The following is a 6,331-nucleotide window of genomic DNA, read 5'->3' as shown; positions in this document are numbered from 1 at the left end:
AGAAAAAAAAGCACTAAAACGCAAACAAGTACTTTGGAAAATGGGGACAAAAGCAGTAAAGCAGCTAGCCAGTATAACCCATTTCTTCTCTGATCACTGAGGGGACACTCCCAGGGAAAGAAAGAAGGCCAGTGACCTGGTCTAATCTCTTTGTAAATATACTGATAACGGCTATTTATTTGCTAGGAAGAGAGTGCTTATAAATGAAATTCTTTCAGCCTGATGTGTGTGGTTTAGAACTGCATATGGTAAACAAACCTAGACTCCATGGATTTATAACTGGAGATGGTCACATTAGTTATACGATGACCTGAAATATAAAATGGGGATTTTCACAACCTAAATGCTTCTCCCAACCCACTATGGGAGGTGCCCCTTCTGGAAGACTTCATAAAGTACAGGTATTTCCTGCTTTCCAAAAGTTCACCTTACGGTGCCCATTTCTATAAAACATCTAGGTTAGTCCAGTACCAGATTTTTTTCATTAAAGTGATAATCCAGTCTGACCAGGTGGTGGCGCAGTGGATAGAGCATTGGACTGGGATGCAGAGGACTCAGGTATGAGACCCTAAGGTTGCCAGCTTGAGCGCAGGTTCGCCAGTTTGAGCATGGGGTCACTGGCTTGAGTGTGGGATCACAGACATGACTCCATGGTCACTGGTTTGAGCCCAAAGGTTACTGGCTTGAAGCCCAAGGTTGCTGGTTTGAGCAAGAGGTCACTCACTCTGCTAACCCCCACCCCCCATCAAGGCATATATGAGAAAACAATCAATGAACAACTAAGATGTGCAATGAAGAACTGATGCTTCTCATCTCTCTTCTTCCCTGTCTGTCTGTCCCTATCTGTCCCTCTGAGTCTCTCTCTGTCTCTGTCGAAAAAAAAAAAAAAAAAAAAAAAAGGTGAAAATCCTTTTGGGATTTCTTTTGGTTAGTGAAAACAGATTCTACTGATATGGGCCCCTGTAAAAGGGTAGTGGCTTAACGAGAATTGGGGAAAACCTGTACTCTGAGCCAGAGAGCATTTGTCAGGTCAGGAAGGACAGACCTGGGAGCCAATCAGGGTAGCCTGGACCTCCCCTGCCTAGCATATGCCTCTTGATTACTTATATTCCAGAACTTCCATACAGGCAAGACCTCTGCTTCATGTAAACATAGTTACTTTTGTCCTTTCTGTTAGTTCAACAAATGTGTATAGCAAGTATTTAAATGTCTTTGTTACAAAAAGTTCATATAAAGTATTAAGAAAAACATTAAGAAACCAAAAGATAAATAGGCTAGAGACTCAACAGGCAGTTCACAAACAGAAAATACAAATAGTGAGCAAACATAGAAAACTAATCATACTTCCTCATAACTGATGTAAATTATAACATGCATGGTTTTTGTTTTTGTTTTTAAAATTTTTTCAAATCAGCAGTTTTATAAAAATGGTAATATCTTGCCTGACCTGACTGTGGTGCAGTGGATAGAGCGTCGGACTGGGATGCGGAGGACCCAGGTTCGAGACCCCGAGGTCACCAGCTTGAGCACAGGCTCATCTGGTTTGAGCAAAAAGTTCACCAGCTTGAACCCAAGATCACTGGCTCGGCAAAGGGGTTTCTCGGTCTGCTGCAGCCCCAGGGTCAAGGCACATATGAGTAGGCAATCAATGAATAACTAAGGTGTCCCAACGAAAAACTGGTGATTGATGCTTCTCATCTCTCTCTATTCCTGTCTGTCTGTCCCTATCTATCCCTCTCTCTGACTCTCTCTCTGTCACTGTAAAAAAAAAAAAAAAAAAAAAAAAAAAAAAAGGTAATATCTTAAAATGGCCAAGGTAGAGGGAAGAGACATTCTCACGCCTTGTTGTAAGGGAGTAAATCTTAATGCAAGTCTTTTAAAAAGCAATTTGATAATATGCCTCAAAAGTACACAATAAGCCTGACCTGTGATGGCGCAGTGGATAAAGCATCGACCTGGAAATACTGAGGTCGCTGGTTCAAAACTCTGAGTTTGCCTGGTCAAGGCACATATGGGAGTTGATGCTTCCTGCTCCTCCCCTCATTTCTCTCTCTTCCTCTCTCTTTCTCCTCTCTAAAATGAATAAATAAAAAGTAAAAAAAAAAGTACCCAATAAATTCATTTCTGCAGATTTACCCTAAGGAGTTAATTCCAAATATAGGAAAAGAAATCTACACTCTAAAATTTTAAAAACTGGAAATAACCTAAAAGTACAACAGTAAGTGAATGGTTAAATATAGTCTGGTATATCCATTCATTGGAATATTGTCCTACTATTTCAGATAATGTTTATAAAGACTATATAATAATTCATAAATATAATGCGATGTTAAGGAGGGGAAAGTAGGCTACCAAATGGTTCCCATAGTGTACTTTAAAAAATAATTGGAAGAAAATGCACCAAAATGTTGGTCATTGATCATCTTCAGGAGGTGAGACTATTAGTTACTGTCCTTTTCTTTCCCCTACTTACAATTTTAATTCTTTCTTTAAGAATGTGTGCTACCAAGGCTCCATTGGAGCAAAGATGGCCTGGGCGCTGGGGATGGCTCTGTGGCCTCTGCCTCAGGCGCTGAAGTGGCTCTGGTCGCAACATGGCGACGCCCAGGATGGGCAGAGCATCGCCCCCTGGTGGGCAGAGCATCGCCCCATGGTGGGCGTGCCGGGTGGATCCTGGTCGGGCGCATGCAGGAGTCTGTCTGACTGTCTCTCCCTGTTTCCAGCTTCAGAAAAAAAAAAGAAAAAAGAAAAAAAAAATGTGTGCTACTATCACCATAGAAACAAATCTTATAAGGTCAGAGAAAATAAGTGTAATCCAGATTTACCTTTTGATGTAGATGTGGAGGAAAACAAAGTGTACTGAAACTAAATATTGTCCAGACATATGCATGTCAAAAGGTAAACTGAGGCATGTTTAAAAAAATTTTTTCAAGAGTTTATTTGAGCATACATTGATTTGAATTGGGTGGTGTCAGATCAAGTTAGGGAAGGGGGTTTTATAGAGAATATGCAGAGGCAAAGCAAGGAAATTATTCGATTGGTCATAGTTTAAGCGGGGGGACCTATTTGGCAAAGCCAAGTTGACTGTTGTTCTTAGAAGTTTCATTTTCTCAGGTCCAAGACATTGACTCTGGCTTAGGTTTTGGTTTACCTGCATAAGCTACCAAGGCATTAGATCCAATTCCGTCTAATGGCCTCCTTATTTAAATACTTTAACATGTGTTACATCTTTTCCCTCCGTGTTCATTTAATTAATTTCTCACTAAGTGGGATGAACTATTTGATAACTGGCACTTTCCTTCATAAATCAACTTGTCTAGAGTGGTATACAGAACCAAAGAAAGTAGAAAGAGGAAGCCTGGCTATTTAAAAGAAAAACATTTGCTGAATTGTCTACACAGTATGTGCTGTGAGTTTCATAAATATTGTCAGAAACATGACAAGGTGACATGCACATTCTTGAAATGGTTTAAAAAACAAACAAACACCAACATGCTAAGCCCATCCATACATGTCATAGAATGATGGAATGAAGGTGGAGTTACCCTGGGACACAATGGCTCCAATCAGAGGCTCTCAAAGTGTGACCTACAGACCGCTAGGGTATGTGTGGGCAAATGGTTTCTTTTTAAGTCTTTTTTTTAATATTAAAAGTTTTATTTATTGATTTTTACAGAGTGAGAAGGGGGGGAGCAAGAAGTATTAACTCATAGCTGCTTCACTTTAGTTGTTCACTGATTGCTTGTCATATGTACCTTGACTGGGCAAGCCCAGGACCTTGAACCGATAACCTCAACATTCCATGGGTCAGCAAATGGTTTTTTATAATAATACTAAGACTTTGTTATTATTCTGTTTCACTCTGTTGACATGTTCACTGATGGCATGAAAGCAATGGTGGGTAAAACTACTGGTGCCTGAGTATGAAGGAAATGTGTGGCACCACATGGTACCAGGACCTGCTGGTGAATTACCGCCATGAATTAGTGACTTTTAATTTTTTGGGGGGGTATTTTTCCGAAGTGAGAAGTGGGGGACGGGAGGGCAGGCAGACAGACTTCTGCCTGCACCCGACCAGGATCCATTGGGCATGCCCACCAGAGGGGATGCTTGGGCCCATCTGGGGCGTTGCTCTGCTGCAACGGAGCCATTCTGGCACCTGAGGTGGAGGCCACTGAGGTGGAGGCCATGGAGCCATCCTCAGCGTCCGGGCCAACTTTGCTCCAATGGAGCCTTGACTGCAGGAGGGGAAGAGAGAGACAGAGAGAAAGGAGAGGGGGAAGGGTGGAGAAGCAGATGGTGCTTTTCCTGTGTGCCCTGGCCGGGAATCGAACCCAGGACTTCCACATACCGGGCCGATGCTCTACTGCTGAGCCAACCAGCCAGGGCCAAATTAATGACTTTTTTAAAATGCCAGTGTTGATTGAGAATGTACTTAATAAAATAAAAACGATCGATTTTATTTCATCTATACTTTTGTGTGTGCTCTCTGTTTAATGTGTTGGGTAATGCAAAGGGAAGCAGGCAGCAAGCATTTTTGCTGTGGTCTGAAGTACTTTGCCTCCAGGAAAAGCGCTTACCTGATTACTCTTATGTGTATGCTGTACTAGCTGATTTTTCTACAGAATACTATTTTTTCTTGAAACTATGACAGACAACCTCAAGTTATCCAGACGTATGTATTTGGTAGTCATTTTCTTGAAAAGCAAAGTGAGCCTGTCTTTTCAAGGGGAACAACTGATGGTATTTGCTGCTAATGACAAAAATTTGAGCTTTCAAATGAAAAAATGAGAATTCTAAAATATTTCTATCTGCCATGGTGAGTTTAATAACTTCCTGATACTTAATGATTTTTCAGATGAGATTGGTGGTGATTTTAACAAATGCTGTTGTGTTCTTTATATTGTGTAATCAAGTGTGCCAACCTTTGGATGATGGACATAAATCATTGAACCAATGTTTTTCTGAATGATCAATACATGTTACAAAATCATGCATGGGTGAATGAGCCATTCAAAGTCTCTTTTGCCATTTAAAGTAACATAGTCACAGGTTCCAGTAAATAGGGTGTATGGACATCTTTGGGTGCCATTATTCTGCCTACCAGAAATTTATGACAGTGCCACTTTTCTCACTAAATTATTTTTTATAAAATATAGTTCTTTTCCGTAAAATTTTATGGTAGCATGTCATTGGTTGTTAATACTTTTGAATAACTTAATATTTTAAAATTTCTAAGTTTAATTTCTAATATGGTAAATGTTGATAGATATAGTCCACATAAACAAAAGCTTCTTGAAGTCCTCAAATTTTATTTTATTTTTTTTGTATTTTTCTGAAGCTGGAAACGGGGAGAGACAGACAGACTCCCACATGCGCCCGACCGGGATCCACCCGGCACGCTCACCAGGGGCCACGCTCTGCCCACCAGGGGGCGATGCTCTGCCCCTCGGGGCGTCACTCTGCCGACCAGAGCCACTCTAGCGCCTGGGGCAGAGGCCAAGGAGCCATCCCCAGCGCCTGGGCCATCTTTGCTCTAATGGAGCCTTGGCTGCGGGAGGGGAAGAGAGAGACAGAGAGGAAGGAGGGGGGTGGAGAAGCAAATGGGCACTTCTCCTATGTGCCCTGGCTGTGAATCGAACCCGGGTCCCCCGCACGCCAGGCCGACGCTCTACCGCTGAGCCAACCTGCCAGGGCCGGAGTCCTCAATTTTAAGAGTGTAAAGGGGTAGTGAGACAGAAAAGTTTGAGAATTGCTGGCTTAAATTATTGAAATGGCAAGAGCAGACAGCACAAAAGCTCCTTAAAATAATGTAAAACATCCTTCAAGGAGGGGTGAGATCATCATAGCTGTCACATAGAGAAAATGCTGTATATGAGATATCATTAGGTGAATTGACCAGAATCTTTCAGGCACCTGCTGGCAATTTCTAGACATACTCGCAAAGTCTTATCATGGAAGGGCTGCTTCAGGATGTCTTTCAAGCACCCCTTTGCCCATAGTGTCACACATAGCTGGGAATACTTGCTGATCTGTCACCAGTACCTAGCCCATAGCTGAATTTTATGCCTGGTAGACTGGCTCTGTTCTGAAACTTAATGGTGAGACTAGTCGGATACAGAATATCATGGAATGGTACTCTGCTCAGTTCACAGGGGGGACAAAGAAATTGCTCCAGACTCCCATGGAGGGAGTCTGATACTATTAGCATTCAACTAAGCTTCTATTCTTCTCCTTTTCATAATAAACAAGGCTTCCAACTTCAAAAATTTCTACCAAATTCTCATTTAAGAAAATTGTCCAAAGAAATACTAGAAAAAGACTCCCGACA

The sequence above is a fragment of the Saccopteryx bilineata genome, chromosome 1 (genome assembly GCF_036850765.1).
Source record: "Saccopteryx bilineata isolate mSacBil1 chromosome 1, mSacBil1_pri_phased_curated, whole genome shotgun sequence".
NCBI lineage: Eukaryota > Metazoa > Chordata > Mammalia > Chiroptera > Emballonuridae > Saccopteryx > Saccopteryx bilineata.
The sequence above is the reverse complement of the archived record's forward strand: the minus strand, read 5'-3'. Positions refer to the sequence as shown.